Raw genomic sequence first — 17053 nt, 5'->3', positions numbered from 1 at the left:
CACCACAGTATGTTTTCAGCATCACTGGGACTGGACGAGAGACCCCACTGTTGCAGCGCACTGTGCGTGGAGCGTGTAGCAGCTATACGACCTGGAAAGAGGAATTCACGACAGGAAGGGGCTGGAAATTCGATTGTGTGCGGCTGAAGCATCATCCATGGAGAAACCTGAGGAATCCCGCCCCGTGGAGAAACTGTGGAAGTGTGGCGACTGTGGGAAAGGCTTCCGTTTCCCGTCTGCCCTGGAGACTCATCGGCGCAGTCACACCGGGGAGAGGCCATTCCCCTGCCCTGTCTGCGGGAAGGCCTTCAGACATTCCTCCCACCTGCTGGCCCACCAGCAGGACCACACAGGGGAAAGGCCCTTCAGCTGTCCCGAGTGTGGGAAGGCCTTCATGTTTTTCTCTGCCCTGTTGGCCCACCAGCGGGTCCACACGGGGGAGAGGCCCTTCAGCTGCTCTGAGTGCTGGAAGGCCTTCAGCAATTACTCCAGCCTCCAGACCCACCAGCGGATCCACACGGGGGAGAGGCTCTTCAACTGCCCTGAGTGCGGGAAGGCCTTTACTCGGGTCTCCCCCCTGCTGACCCACCAGCGGGTCCACACGGGGGAGAGGCCCTTCAGCTGCCCCGAGTGCGGGAAGGCCTTTACTCAGGTCTCCACCCTGCTGACCCACCAGTGGGTCCACACGGGGGAAAGGCCCTTCAGCTGCCCCGAGTGTGGGAAGGCCTTCAGCACATCTTCCACCCTGCTGAGGCACCAGCAGGTCCACACCGGGGAGAGGCCGTTCACCTGCTCTCAGTGCGGGAAGGGCTTCACCCGCTCCTCCCACCTGCGGAAGCACCAGTGAGTTCACGTGCCATCGCAGGGGGATTGAAGGAGTAACGGTCAAGTGCCATTATCGATTGGACTATCAATCCGGTTCCGGCGACTCCCGGGTTTGAATCCCACCACGACAGATGGCAGGGGGAGTGTGGTGTGGGGGAGAAAGCCCCCATCTGATTCACTCTCTCCCTTGTTAGGAAAGGGAACCGCCATTGTGGGAAAGTATTCATTCAGTCGTTCCATCAGCATCCTTCACTCGGTCTGGCCTACACATGACTCCAGACCCACAGCAGTCTGGTTGACTCTACACTGCCCTCTCCCCACTGGCAAATGAGCAGGGAGAAACTTACCAGGATACAGGGTATGGGTTGAAATTGCTGAGTGAGGCAATACTTCCTCCGGATTACGGCTGTAACAAGGATCCAATTACAACCTGGTGCTGCCCAATAGTAAAGACAGTGAGGTGTGTGTGGGCTTTGATCTTGAGCTGTTTAAAAAGCAGTTACTTTGTCTATGCCTTTTTGCAGGGGGGAATCTGAAGATGTAACTAAGTTGAGTCACAATAAAGGTCACCTGAACTTACCGCCGGGCTCAGACTCTCATTGAAAGCTTTGAGCTGGAAGACGTTTTTAGTTTAAAGCTGCTCCTTCGTTTCAGCCTCCTGCACTGAGTTTCCAATGTCATGTATCAGATGGAACAGTGAATGAGAAGCTAGTATCGTGAGAAATTGTAAATCTTTCAGGTACTGCGTTGTTTCATCAGCATTGTAAAGTTTACTGACAGCACCAGGAGGTGTGGGCTGTGTTCACTAGAAATGATGTGGAGGTGTCGGTATTAGTCTGGGTTGATAAAGTTAAAAAGAAATCACCCAATACCAGGTTGTTGTCCAACAGGTTTATTTGGAAGCACTAGCTTTCTGAGTGCTGCTCCTTCATCGGGTAGCTGTGGAGCCGCATTGTAAGACACAGAATGTATATCAAAAGATCAGTATCATGCAACTGATGGAATATATTGAACAAGCCTAGATTGCTGTCAAGTCTTTCATCTCTTAGAATGGGTGTAGGTTTTGGTTCATTAATGTGTAACTGCCAGAACATCTCTTAAGTCACATTCTTGAGATGACTTAAGGTTTTATAAAAAAGATGACATCTCCGCTCAGACAATGCATTTAAAGGTGTGAGAATTGAGTCTGAAAATGTGTTGCTGGAAAAGCACAGCAGGTCAGGCAGCATCCAAGGAGCAGGAGAATCGACGTTTCGGGCATGAGCCCTTCTTCAGGAAAGGTCTGAAGAAGGGCTCATGCCCGAAACGTCGATTCTACTGCTACTTGGATGCTGCCTGACCTGCTGCGCTTTTACAGCAACACCTTTTCAGCTCTGATCTCCAGCATCTGCAGTCCTCACTTTCTTCCTGAGAATTGAGTCTGACAGTATTCTAATCTTGAGTCAGACTGGTTCTATTTCCAAATTCATAAAATATTACATGGATTGACTGTCTGGAAATTGTGTGCTTTTTCAGCAAAATTGAATACATCTGCAAATATAATTCTGCCAATAAAAATTCACCCCATAGAATTGTGTGTGGGTGCATGTGAATTTGTGCGTGAGAGTGTGTACATGCTTGGTAAAGTGTGAGTGTGATGGAGTATAAGCCTGAGAGAGTATTGGGGTGTGTGTGTGTGTGTGTGTGTGTGTGTGTGTGTGAGGGGGAGCATGTGTGAGAGAGGTATTAATACAAGCAAGGGGTTGCATTTTGCTAAAACAAGAAAGGGCAGGACTTGTACAGATAATGGTAGGGCCCTGGGTCATGTTATAGAACAGACAGACATGGGGGAGTGGTGTTCAGGTACATAGTTCGTTAGAAGTTGCATCACTGATAGACAGGGTAGTTAAGAAGGTATTTAGCAGCAGAGCATTCATTGTTCACACCATTGAGTACAGGGGTTGGGACATCATGTTGAGGTTGTATGGGATGTTGGTGAGGCCACTTTCAGAGTACTGAGTACAGTTCTGATGGCCCTGTAATCTGAAGTATTCTTATCACAGAGGGTTCGGTAAAGATTTACCAGGAAGTTCCAGGACAGGAGGGTTTGAGTTATAGGGAGAGGCTGGGACTTTATTCACTGGAGGAGAGGAGATGAGGGGGTGACATCATTAAGATTGATAAAATAAGGTGTGGAGGTAAGCTGAATAGCAAAGGGTTCTTGCTTAGCATCGGGGAGCTCAAAACTTGGGGGCATATTACTTAAGGTGGGGAGAGAGATTTGAAAGGAACCGGAGGGGCATCATTTTGAAAGAGGGTGGCTTTGTATGTGGAATGAACTTAGTGACGATGTGGTAGTTGCCGGCACATTTACAACGTTTAAACAGCATTTGGATAGGTACATGAATAGAAAGGTTTAGAGGGATATGGGCCAAATGCAGGCAAGTGGGACTGGTTTCGTTTGGAATCCTGGTCGGCATGGACGAATTGGACCGAAGGGTCTGTTTCTGTGCTGCATACCTTTATTGAAACCAGTAGAATTCTGAAAGGGGCTTGACAGGATAGATGTAGATAAAATGGATACTATATGAGGAGGGTCATACAATCCCAACAATGTGAATGCAGGCCATTCAGCCCATCTATTCCTCTCTGGCCCTCTGAACAGTATCCCAGCCATATCCAACCCCTTACTCCATATTTCCATGGCCAAGCCACCCTAACCTGTACATCCCTGGTCACTATGGGTAACTTAGCACGGCCAATTCTCCCTAACCTACACCCGAATCTATAAATTACCTTCTCAAGAATGTAATTTAAATGAAGAGCTTTTCTAAGAAAAATGTCAGTCTGACTCAACGTTGCGACACAGACAGAATTCACACCTATTGTCTCTACTTATAAATAGGGCAACGTCTCTTCGAAATGGAGATTCATTTAGATATAACTGCGTGACTTTACATATAAAGATATCCCTTTGAATGTGCCACATCCCTTTGAAATGTAATCTCGTCCATTTACATCTCTTCATTTTAACGGGGTATTTCCGCAAATATTCATGTCCCTTTAAAATGCAGATTGCCCCCTTTAGATATGATGCCGTTCCGTTAGATGTGGGAATCTCTGTTTAAATTGAGCCGTGAGCTTTCCCAATGTAGACAGGGCTCCTGGAAACGTGGCAGTGTCCCCCCTGCAGCTGCAGAGCGAGACAGGAGAGTTTGTTTTTGTGAATGAGCAGTTGTAGCGCGAGGTGGCTGTTGCTTGGTGACGGTGAGGCTCCCCGGCCCCGCCCATCCCCCCGTGCAGACGTCACGCGGGGGCGAAGGCGGTTGGGAGGAGAAGGCGCTCGAGCGGGGAAGCGGCCGTTAGGAAAATGGCGCCGCGCGGCCCGGGGCAGACACTCGTCACTGGGCACCGCCGCCTTCCTGGCGCAGCTGCTGTGTCACGGCCACACCGGCCGGCTGTACAGCAGGCAGGAGCCGGTGAGCATTCTGGAGGCGGATGGGGTTAAGGGCCTGCTTGGGAACTCGTCGGCCGCCTGGGTGGTGGAGTTCTACTGGTCGTGGGGCGGCCCCTGTGTCAACTATGGGGCCACCTGGAAGGTACTGGGCCCGGGAGGTGAAAGGTGAGGCAGGTTGTGGGGGGAACGGAGGGGAAGGAATGTGGGGCCTGTCCTGTCCTGTCATAGTGACATTTTACACTCACTTTCCATCTGCTTTTACTGGGGCTTGTGCTGTTTGCCCCCTCACTGTGTGTTTAATCCTTGTGCTGTTTACCCCTCACTGTTTGTTTAATCCTTGTGCTGTTTACCCCCTCACTGTTTGTTTAATCCTTGTGCTGTTTACCCCTCACTGTTTGTTTTAATCCTTGTGCTGTTTCCCCTCACTGTTTGTTTAATCCTTGTGCTGTTTACCCTTTGCTGTTACTTGTGCAATTGCTGAGGGTAGTGTGTAAATACTAGTGAAGGAGATTATGCACCAGCATGTATATGTTCCTCAGTCATTGAAGGGGCAGGACCTGTTGAGAATGGTTAGTAAAGCATGTGGTGCACTAAGCCTTGTTAACATGGCTTGTTATTTGGAGAAGTAGACTTTATTATTTAGAGTCACAGAGATGTACAGCACGGAAACAGACCCATTCGGTCCAACCTGTCCATGCCAACCAGATATCCTAAATTAATCTAGTCCCATTTGCCAGCACTTTGCTCATATCCCTCTAATCCCTTCCTATTCATATACCCATCTAGATGTGTTTTAAATGCTGTAATTATACCGGCTACCACTACTTCCTCCAGCAGTTCATTCCATACATGCACCACCCTCTGCATGGAAAAGTTGCCCCTCAGGTACCTTTAATATCTTTCTGCTCTCACCCTAAACCTAAACCTATGCCCTCTAGTTGTGAACCTCACCCCTACACTGACGAAAAGACATTTTAAAAAAAGTTGAGCAGCCAGAGAAAATGCAATAGCTATAAGAGCCACATGGGGAAAAAGAACTGTGGCTCTACCCTTTAGTTCTCCTCTTGGCATTTGAACACTTAAAATCTGTCAAAAACACCAGCATCGCCACAGCGTATTGTGTCTGTTCCGCGCACCTGCTCGCTGGTGTCACCCAACACATTGTCCATGCTCCTCGTTGTCGGCAGAAAAGGTGACATCGCTTGTCTCTGTTCCTAAAGGTCTTCCTTTTTTATTTTTAAAGCTGTGTCCTCTGGTCCAAGTCTCTCCTACCAATGGAAACATCTTCCAATTTCATTGCATTGTGGGGATGAAGCCCTACCCTGTCCGGTAATTTCTGCTGGTGTGAGAGACTAGGCCTCAAGTTTAGAGGGAGGAGCTTTCAGACAGATGAGGAAGTGCTTTTCCCACAGGGTTGTGAATCTATGGAATAGTCTAGATTAGAGTGGTGCTGGAAAAGCACAGCAAGTCAGGCAGCATCCGAGGAGCAGGAAAATCGATGTTTTGGGCAAAATGCCTTTGTATGTGAGTTTGTGTATAAGACTGTGCATCAGTGAGTGTGTATTTGCATGTGTGCATGCTTGATAAAGTGTGATTGTGAAGGAGAATGAGCCTGCAAGAGGGTGTGTGTGTGTGTTGAGAGGGTGCTGTATGTGTATGTCTGAGAGAGAGCGTGTGAATGAGAGAGGTATGGATATAAGTGAGGGGTTGCATTTTACTAAAATAAAGGAGGGCAGGACTTGTACAGGTAATGTTAGGGCCTGGGTTGTGTTGTAGAACAGAGACCCGGGGGTGTTCGTGTTCATTGATCTTGAAAGTTCCATCATTGGTAGACGGGGGTGAAGAAGGTGTTCCGCACACTTAGACCATAAGACATAGGAGTGGAAGTAAGGCCATTCGGCCCATCGAGTCCACTCCGCCATTCAATCATGGCTGATGCGCATTTCAGCTCCACTTACCAGCGTTCTCCCCGTAGCCCTTAATTCCTCTAGACAACAAGAATCTATCAATCTCGGCCTTGAAGACATTTAGCGTCCCGGCTTCCACTGCACTCCGTGGCAATGAATTCCACAGGCCCACCACTCTCTGGCTGAAGAAATGTCTCCGCATTTCTGTTCTGAAATGACCCCCTCTAATTCTAAGGCTGTGTCCACGGGTCCTTGTCTCCTCGTCTAACTGAAACAATTTCCTAGCATCCACCTTTTCCAAGCCATGTATTATTTTGTACGTCTCTATTAAGTCTCCCCTCAATCTTCTAAACTCCAATGAATACAATCCCAGTATCCTCAGCCGTTCCTCATATGTTAGACCTGTCATTCCAGGGATCATCCGTGTGAATCTCCACTGGACACGTTCCAGTGCCAGTATGTCCTTCCTGAGGTGTGGGGACCAAAACTGGACACAGTACTCCAAATGGGGCCTAACCAGAGCTTTATAAAGTCTTAGTAGTACATCTCTGCTTTTGTATTCCAACCCTCTTGAGATAAGAGACAACATTGCATTCGCTTTCTTAATCACGGACTCAACCTGCATGTTTACCTTTAGAGAATCCTCGACTAGCACTCCCAGATCCCTTTGTGCTTTGGCTTGATTAATTTTCTCACCATTTAGAAAGTAGTCTATGCTTTTATTCTTTTTGCCAAAGTGCAAGACCTCGCACTTGCTCACGTTAAATTCCATCAGCCATTTCCTGGACCACTCTCCCAACCTGTCTAGATCCTTCTGTAGCCTCCCCACTTCCTCAGTACTACCTGCCTGTTCACCTAACTTCGTATCATCGGCAAACTTCGCTAGAATGCCCCCGGTTCCCTCATCCAAATCATTAATATATAATGCGAACAGCTGTGGCCCCAGCACCGAACCCTGCGGGACACCGCTCGTCACCGGTTGCCATTCTGAAAAAGAACCTTTTATCCCAACTCTCTGCCTTCTGTTAGACAGCCAATCCTCAATCCATCCCAGCAGCTCACCTCGAACACCATGGGCCCTCACCTTGCTCAGCAGCCTCCCGTGTGGCACCTTATCAAAGGCCTTTTGAAAGTCTAGATAGACCACATCCACTGGGTTTCCCTGGTCTAACCTACTTGTTACCTCTTCAAAAAATTCCAACAGGTTTGTCAGGCATGACCTCCCTTTACTAAATCCATGTTGACTTGTTCTAATCAGACTCTGCTCTTCCAAGAATTTAGAAACCCCATCCTTAATGATGGATTCTAGAATTTTACCAACAACCAAGGTTAAGCTGATTGGCCTATAATTTTCCATCTTTTGCCTTGATCCTTTCTTGAACAAGGGGATTACAACAGCCATCTTCCAATCATCCAGGACCTTTCCTGACTCCAGTGACTCTTGAAAGATCTCAACCAATGCCTCTGCTATTTCCTCAGCCACCACTCAGAACTCTAGGGGTATCCCATCGGGGCCAGGAGATTTATCAATTTTAAGACTTTTTAACTTTTCTAGCACTATCTCTTTCGTAATGGCAACCATACTCAACTCAGCCCCGTGACACCCTTTAATTTTTGGGATATTACTCATGTCTTCCACTGTGAATACTGACGCAAAGTACTTGTTAAGTTCTCCTGCTATTTCCTTATCTCCCATCACTAGGCTTCCTGCATCAGTTTGAAGTGGCCCAATGTCTACTTTTGCCTGTCGTTTGTTTCTTATGTACGGAAAGAAACTTTTACTATTATTTCTAATATTACTGGCTAGCCTACCTTCATATTTGATCCTCTCATTTCTTATTACACTCTTTGTTATCCTCTGTTTGCTTTTGTATCCTTCCCAATCTTCTGATTTCCCACTGTTCTTAGCCACTTTATAGGATCTCTCTTTTTCTTTAATACATTTCCTGACTTCCTTTGTCAGCCAAGGTTGTCTAATCCCTCCCCGGTTAATCTTTCTTTTCTTGGGAATGAACCTCTGTACAGTGTCCTCAATTATACCTACAAACTCCTGCCATTTTTGCTCTACTGAGTCTTCATTGTTCACATAGGTAAAACCTACCTCTTGCAAAAATGCCATCCCTTATTCCCAATTCCTCCGCCTCCGCCGTATCTGCTCCCAGGAGGACCAGTTCCACCACAGAACACACCAGACGGCCTCCTTCTTTAGAAACCGCAATTTCCCTTCCCACGTGGTTAAAGATGCCCTCCAACGCATCTCGTCCACATCCCGCACCTCCGCCCCCACCCCTCCAACCGTAACAAGGACAGAACGCCCCTGGTGCTCACCTTCCACCCTACCAACCTTTGCATAAACCAAATCATCCGCCGACATTTCCGCCACCTCCAAAAAGACCCCACCACCAGGGATATATTTCCCTCCCCACCCCTTTCGGCCTTCCGCAAAGTTCGTTCCCTCTGTGACTACCTGGTCAGGCCCACGTGCCCCCTACAACCCACCCTCCCATCCTGGCACCTTCTTCTGCCACCGCAGGAACTGCAAAACCTGTGCCCACACCACCTCCCTCACCTCCATTCAAGGCCCTAAAGGAGCCTTCCACATTCATCAAAGTTTTACCTGCACATCCCCTAATATCATTTATTGTATCCGTTGCTCCCGATGCAGTCTCCTCTACATTAGGGAGACTGGACGCCTCCTAGCAGAGTGCTTTAGGGAACATCTCCGGGACACCCGTACCAATTAACCTCACCGCCCCGTGGCCCAACATTTCAACTCCCCCTCCCACTCTGCCGAGGACATGGAGGTCCTGGGCGTCTTTCACCGCCGCTCCCTCACCACCAGACGCCTGGAGGAAGAACGCCTCATCTTCTGCCTTGGAACACTTCTACCCCAGGGCATCAATGTGGACTTCAACAGTTTCCTCACTTCCCCTTCCCCCACCTCACCCGAGTTCCAAACTTCCAGCTCAGCACTGTCTCCATGACTTGTCCTACCTGCCTATCTTCTTTTCCACCTATCCACTCCACCCTCCCCCCCCCCCCCCCCCGACCTATCGGCTTCATCCCCTCCCCCACTCACCTATTGTACTCTATGCTACTTTCTCCCCACCCACACCCTCCTCTAGCTTATCTCTCCATGCTTCAGGCTCTCTGCCTTTATTCCTGATGAAGAGCTTTTGCCCGAAACGTCGATTTTACTGCTCCTCGGATGCTGGCTGAACTGCTGTGCTCTTCCAGCACCACTAATCCAGAATTCATTGTTCACATGCTGAGTACAGGAGTTGGGACATTATGTTGGAGATGCACACAGAAAGTACTTTACTCAGAGGGTGATAGATGTCTGGAATGCATTGCCAACAGAAGTAGAGGCAGGGACGGTAGATTCATTTAAGGTGCATCTGGGCAGGGGAGATCCAAGATGGTGGCGACCCAGCAAGTCTGAGTCTGTCGTGCTCTGCCCAAGACTCAGGCAAAGTGGGCTGCCTGCCTCCACCACACCTGCCAAATCATTTAAATAGCTTTTATTTGAATACAGCTAGTTATTTTGCACCAAACCTGAGCAATTTAGTGCCTCATTAAAATGACGAAAGGAAAGAATGCTCGCAGCACATAGGAACCCCACCCCAGCTGCAGCAGAGGCGTCCGCAGCTGCCCCCGGGGACGTAACTATGGTGGTGAGCCTTGTTGCAGTGATTTCTAAGCTTGAAGAGGAGATCGCCATCTTCATAGAGCAGGTGGGAGTCGCTCTCGGTCACGCTGCAGAAGCACAAGCGAGATATTGAAAGAATCGAACATCGAGTCGGAGGGTCGGAGCTAAAGGTTGCGACCTCCGAGGCTGCTGCAGAATCAGCCGTGGGTCGGGTCTGGACTCTCGAACAGCGAATCCGGGCCTTAGAAGATCACATCAACAACCTCAAAAATCGAGGTCGTCGAGAAAATATTTGTTTGCTGGGCCTTCCCGAACGGGAAGAGGAAGGCCAGTTTACGACGTTTCTGGAGCAGTGGCTTCCACAGTTATTGAATCTGGAGGCTGGATCAGGCCAGGTCAGGGTAGAATGGGCCCACCAGGTTACAATACACAGGCCAGGCTTGGACCAGCGCCCCCACCCGGTCCTGTTCTGGCTGCAGTGCTTTTTGGAGAAGCCGATGCTCCTGGAAGCTTCCAGAAATCTTGGGAAAGATCCCCAAGCCATGATTTACAAAGGATCCAAGATTATGCTATTTCAGGACTTTCCCCCAGCTCTGGTCCAAAAGAGGAGGGCGTTTAAGGGATTTAAACATTCAGTGCTACCCAGCAGCGCTATGTTTTAGCCACGAAGGGTCCGTGTATAACTTTGGATCGCCGGAGAAGGCCAAGGAATGTTTGGACTCTCTTAGATAAATTGTAAGAGTTCACTCGTGTGGTGAATGATGTTGTTCTGCCCTCCCCTTTCTCTGGTTCACCTTTTTTTTTCTCTTTTTTATTACTTAATATTATCTCCAGGGAGTAGGGAGGGGCGGGCTTATCTGTTCTCCACTCTGCGATTTTCTCCTCTCTTTTTTTGTAAATATATATAGACTGGGTGGTCTAGTAGATTTAGGTGAGGAGGGGTCTCTGCTTTGTCTTATTTTCTTTCTTTCTTTTAAAGCTGGGTTGTTTTCCCCCTGTTATTTTGTATTACCCTAATTAATTATTATCTGCTGAGACTGTAATTTTATAGTTTTATGTTTATACGTGGTATTAACATCACCAAATATATGTAGGTGTTGATGTGGGTGTGTGGGGAGGGGCAGGAGGGTAGGGTACTCATTGTGAACTTTAGCTTGGTCATACACTTGAATTTTCTTCACTTTATTATGGAGTACCTGGGTCGAGGGTGGGGCACTGGTCGGGAGAGGATCTGATGGGTTTTCGGAAAGGAAGTGATTCCCCCGGAAACGTGGGGAAAAATCTCTGTTTAAACATGTTATTTTTTAAATTTAGAAATCGTTTTTTATTATATTAGTGTGAGTGTCATAAAGAATCTCTCTTTTTGTGAATTTTCTATGGTCCAAGCTCAGGGTGTTTTGGATGGGGTTTCTCCTCCCGGGGGTCTCGGACTTGCCTGGACGATTATGGTGTGTCATTCGCTTAAATGGTGCACCTGGAATGTCAAGGGGAGTAATTCTCCAATCAAAAGGAAGAAAATATTACCAAACCTCAAAAAAGAAAGGGTTGATATAGCTCTTCTACAGGAGACCCATTAATTGGATAAAGAACACTTGAAATTACAACAGGGTGGATTTGATCAGGCCTTCTTTTCTTCCTTCAGCTCAAAATGTAGGGGAGTAGTCATTCTTATTTGGAAGAATCTCCCTTTCGAAATCCTAAGTCAGATAAAAGATGAATCTGGACGATAAATACTAACTAAAGCCCTTATAAATGGAGAGGAATATGGGATTTTAAACCAGTTTTGTCCCCCGGCACATCCTTTCAAATTTATAACGGAAGCCTTCTCCAAACTGATGGTTCTTGGTGCTCGTCATACAATTATAGGGGGAGACTTGAATTGCATTATGGAGCCGGAAATAGACAGGATACCCAAGAGTACTGCGGGTGTATCCCCCAGATCTAGACAATTGGCGGATTTGAATCAGGAATTAGGATTAATAGATGTGTGGAGGTGCCTCCACCCGCACGGCAGAGATTTCTCTTTTTACTCTAATCGACATAAATGTCATACTAGAATTGACATGTTTTTTGCCCCCTCGACTTTTTTAAATTCCATATCATCCTGTAAAATAGGTGATATGATAATTTCTGATCACGCTGCTGTGTACATGGAAATCAAGGCTAGGAACAATGAGGCATCCCCCTGACATTGGCGTATGGATTATAGTAAATTTGCAAAATATTTTTCTCAAGAATTTAAAGCTTTCTTGGAAATTAATTCAGGTACGGCTAGTAACCCGTCAATGATGTGGGAGACTATTGAAGCTTATGCGCGAGGTCTGATCATTTCATACTCGGTGACCCAGAAAAAATTAAAGGGAGAACAACAGCATCTACTTGCTGCTTGCTTAAAAGCAGCTGAAACAGCATACGCTGACAGACCTTCCATTGCCAAATTACAAAGGGTTATGACCCTTAGGACAGCTCTGAATACCGACTTCACCCAAATGGCAAAGAGGGAAATATTATTTGCAAAACAAAGATTATATGAATTTAGCGATAAACCTGGTAGATACTTCGCATTTCTTGCAAGGAAAAAAAAGGGCCCCTCAAGCTATCACAGCTATCAGGGAAGTGCTGGTACTCTGACTCACATCATAAAGGGATCAACACAATCTTCAGAAAGTTTTATTCTGATCGCAGGATTGTGAAGATAGAGCCAGGAGGAAGCAGTCCTTTTTTAAAAGCCTGGCCTTTCCGGACTTAATCCCGGAACAGGTATCGGTCCTGAATGCTCCCCCAACAACCCAGGAAATACTTGACACAATCAGGCAACTTCAGAGCAGTAAGGCACCTGGCCCAGAGGGCATTCAGGTTGAATTTTACAAAGAGTTCACAGGAGTATTAGCTGGCCCACTTATGGACATGTATAACTACTCATATAAGTCAGGGCTGCCTCCTGCCTTTACTAAAAAAGATGAATATCTCCCTTATTCTCAAAAAAGGAAAGGATCCAGAAGATTGTGCATGATACAGACCAATATCCTTGCTAACTGTAGATTTTAAAATTCTCTCTAAAACATTAGCATTGAGGCTAGAGAGGGCTAGAAAAGAGGAGCAGACTGGATTTATTAAGGGCCGTAGATCATCTAATAATATTAGAAGGGTCTTGAATGTGAATCAAGTCTGTCATCAGGAAAAAATACCAGGAATAGTAGTCTCTTTGGACGCGGAGAAGGCATTTGACAGGGTTGAATGGTCATACCTGTTCTATACATTGGAAAGGTTTGGCATTGGAAATGTATTTGCCAAATGGGTCTCAACACTGTATAATGATTCCAAAGCAGTTGTGATCACCAATGGATTAGGCTCAGGTAGCTTCAGTGTGGGTAGGGGCTGCTGTCCGGGATGTCCTCTCTCTCCGTTGCTATTCGAGCTAATAATTGAACCACTGGCGGAAGCGATAGGGGCTGACTCTAATATAACGGCCCCGAGGGTTGGTACAGGTAAACATAAAATTACCCTATATGTAAATGATCTCCTTTTTCTTAGTAATCCTCTGATGTCCGAGCCCCTCTCCATCCAAGTTATTAATGCATTTTCAGGCTACAAAATTAATTTTTCAAAATCAGAGGCATGCCTCACTAGTATGTCCCACTTATTGGACCGATCCCACTTCCCCTTTCGTTGGTTTCTGGAGGGTTTCTTATACTTGGGCATTTTTATTACCCCAGTATTTGGCCAGCTATCCAAGGCCAATTTTGTGCATCTATTGGAAAGGGTAAGACAGGACCTTTAACGTTGGGGAGACCTTCCAATTTCCTGGCTAGGTAGAATAGCCCTAATTAAAAAAGAATGTCTTGCCCCGTCTCTTATACCCTATGAGAATGCTTCCGGTGATGCTGCCGAGGACGGCACTCCGCAAATTGTATGGTTGGCTGGGTTCTTTCATCTGGAATCCTAGACGGCCCCTCATTAAGTTAAGGAAGCTACAACTTCCACAGGCAAGGGGGGAGGGCTGTATTTTTCAGACTTTAGGAAGTCTCAGTTAAGCTACATAGCTGATTGATTGCGGGTCAGACATGACCCAATCTGGGTGGACATCGAGGCTTCTCAAGTACAGTGCCCTCTTATTAACCTCTTATTTTTAGATCAGATGAAAATCATTACGAGCCACTGTAGAAACCCTACAATACCTTGGAATATAATGCAGCAAAACGAGGGTAATTCACAAAAAACATCCCCCTATACTCCTATAGTGGGGGCATGGGGTTTTCAATCGGGGCTTATAGATGCCACATTCAAATCCTGGAGATCCAGCAGTATCTCCTGTTTAGGGGATCTGTTTGAGAAGGGGGTCCTGATGTCTTTTGAACAGCTGCATCAGAAATTTGGATTACCTAACGGAGACCTCTTTCGATACTTCTACATTCGAGACTACATACAGAAGATGACTGCGTTATTAGATGTTCTTTATAAATCAGATAGAGAACGTAGATTGTTGTGGCCAATGGGTGTACCCTCGGTCAGCACTCTTTATCATTTATTACGTGATGATGTGTCGGAAGACATGGACCGTCTGCTTAGAACATGGGATCAGGATTTGGGACTGGAAATTTCTTCAGAAATGTGGAATGACATCTGGGAAAATGCCAAAACAAAATCTCCGTTTGTAACAGAACCCAGGCCATTCAGTTAATGATACTTCATAGGGCCCATATGGCCCCGGAACGATTGGCAAAATTTAGGAGCATCTGCAATGCGTCCCAAATGTAAAATAGAGGTGGGCATTCTTACACACCGCTTATGGACATGCCATAAGATCCTCAAATACTGGACCGAAGTAGTAAACGCCCTGACAGAAATCTTGGGAATGGAAATTACAGTAGATCCAGTATCTCCTCTTCTGGGCTTCTCAAGCTTACCTTCTGTGGATGTGCACGGGAGGAAATTATTTTCCATTCTCTCCTTCTATGAAAGGAAAAATATCTTGGTAAACTGGGTGGCTGAGGGCCCTCTAGGACTTCCAAATTGGCACAGATTAATCATGGAATGTATTCCTCTTGACTTCCTTACAAATATGGTGCACCAAAAAACTGAATTATTGTATAAAATGTGGCAGCCCTTTTTGAATTACATAGATACAGATATTTCGGCCATTCTTTCAAGGGCTTTCATTTAGTTGAGGTAACAGTTCTGGCTGGTCCCTTGGGAGAGGAATCCCGCATGAATACGGGTTTTATTACAACTTATGTTAACTCATTACGAGCATGTATTTCACTACTTCATTACCATGTTATCCTTTTTTCTTTTGACTAATGTAAGATATTTGATCATACACTCTGGTTAGTTATAGGTTAGATTCGTAGTTAGTTGAGTTTTGTCTTTTTTTTTATATCTCTTTTTGTTTCACAAGTTTTGGCTATTTATTTAAGATTTAATTGTATATTAGTGTTCGTACTTGTGCTTTTTTTACTTGTAAACTGGTAAAAACATGTTAAATTTTCAATAAAAATATCTTTTTTTTTAAAAACGTGCATCTGTACAGATGCATGAGTAGGGGGAGAGCAGATGGATACAGATTCAGGAATTGTGCAATAGGTTTAGACAGGGGATTTGGATCGGCTTAGGCTTGAAGGGCTGAAGGGCCTGTTCCTGGGTTGTAAATTTTCTTTGTTCTATGTTGAGGTTGTACAGGATGTTGGTGAGGCCATTTTGTTTAGAGTACTGAGTACAGTTCTGGTCACCCTGTAATAGGAAGAATATTATTAGAGACGGTTCGGTAAAGATTTACTTTGACGTTGCCAGGAATGGAGGGTTTGAGTTATAGGGAGAGGCTGGGATTTTTTCACTGGAATGGAGGAGGTTGAGGGATGACCTTACTGAGATTTAAAAAATCATGAGGGGTGAGGGTAAGGAGAATAGCGAGGAACATGCGCGGTTATGTAGAGTCAGGGGTGGGGAAGTGAAACAAAATTGTGGCTCTCCCCTTTTTTCCTCCTTTTGGCTTTGGCCAGTTGAATCTGTCCGGAAGGGGCCTGGTCCTCCTGCCAATCAGAACCCCAGCCATTGTCTGAATGCGGAAGTTCGACCATGAGCTTCTGAAGTTGCTGTTGCTCCTCTCTCTCTGAATGAAGATTGAGCTTCAGTCCAGACTGCAACTTCCTTTCTCTGTTTAACATCTGGGAGTACCGCACTCTCTTTTCTCGCCCTCTTTCCCATTTCTTTTCTCATCCTTGGGTTCAGCTGTTGGTTTGTAGGAGCTGAGGGAAAAAGAAAGTCAATTGAGGTGAAGGGACAGACTCTGGAAAAGGTTGGTCTAGATCTGTGCCTGTTAATGTTTGACAGGCTTTGTTTCCTGAGAATGACACATTTACTTGTCTGGCAAAAAAGGATGGCCTCTAAATCCATGTTGGGGATGGAAGTGGATTATGCTGTGGGTGACTTGCTCGTAGTAGTCCAATAAGTATTGGATAAGTAATCATGACACACAAACCGTAAGTTATTGACTGTTTATTTGGAACTCACGGGGAGTTCGAACTCACAAGTCGACCTAATAGTCTCAAGTCACTCCGACGAGAAACAGAGTTGTGTGATTCTGTAGGTTACAATCATTTAACAATTAGCAAACTGTTAATTGCATGAAATTGAGCAAACTGAGACACTTTACCCAGTCACGTAGTGTCTGGACAGTGTTGGTTAGTAGCTGATGTGTACAATAGGTCCTTGCAAAGAGAAAGATATTCCCATGCAAGGAAAGAATTTGTTTATCAGGTAGCAGTACAGCTGCAAGGCAGACTGTCTCTGTTGAGTCTGGGAATTAAGGGTAGCTGGGACAATGGATAGATCAGCCCTGATCTTAATGAATGGCAGAGCAGGCTGGATTGGTCAAATGGCCTACTCCTTCTATTACTATGAAACTGTAACCCTGCATTTCCCATGGCTAACCCACCAAACCTGCACATCCCTGGACACTGTGGCCAATTTAGTATGGCCAATCCAAATCGAGGCCAGTGAGCAATGTAGTGATGTGGAAAATGAACATCAGAGAACAATAGAAAGGGACAAGGAGAGTAAATGTATCAGCAATCGAACCTGGATACTAATGTCACAAAAACTGAAACGATACATGGTGAGTCTGAATGTGTGCTGCATTGTAACAAAAGTGAATGAATTAACTGCACACATTGAAGTGAATAATTATGGTCTTAGACTCCTCACAGAGACATGGCTTCAGGATGGCAAGGATTGGAT

General features: G+C 46.1%; 1 protein-coding gene across 1 annotated transcript in view; it reads left to right on the top strand.

The window, feature by feature from the left end:
- Positions 1-4166: 4166 nt before the first annotated feature.
- Positions 4167-17053, top strand: part of LOC148144828 (uncharacterized) — a 33192-nt gene continuing 20305 nt past the window's right edge. Inside the window, exon 1 of the mRNA XM_087975075.1 lies at positions 4167-4426. The gene's annotated coding sequence lies outside the window, so the exon portion shown is untranslated. The remainder of the gene's footprint in view (positions 4427-17053) is intronic.

Source organism: Chiloscyllium plagiosum, unplaced genomic scaffold (assembly GCF_037043375.1).
Source record: "Chiloscyllium plagiosum isolate Xiang-an unplaced genomic scaffold, Cpla_swu_hap1 HiC_scaffold_27, whole genome shotgun sequence".
NCBI classification, from domain to species: domain Eukaryota; kingdom Metazoa; phylum Chordata; class Chondrichthyes; order Orectolobiformes; family Hemiscylliidae; genus Chiloscyllium; species Chiloscyllium plagiosum.
Note: the sequence above shows the minus strand (reverse complement) of the source record. Positions and strands in the feature narration are given on the sequence as shown.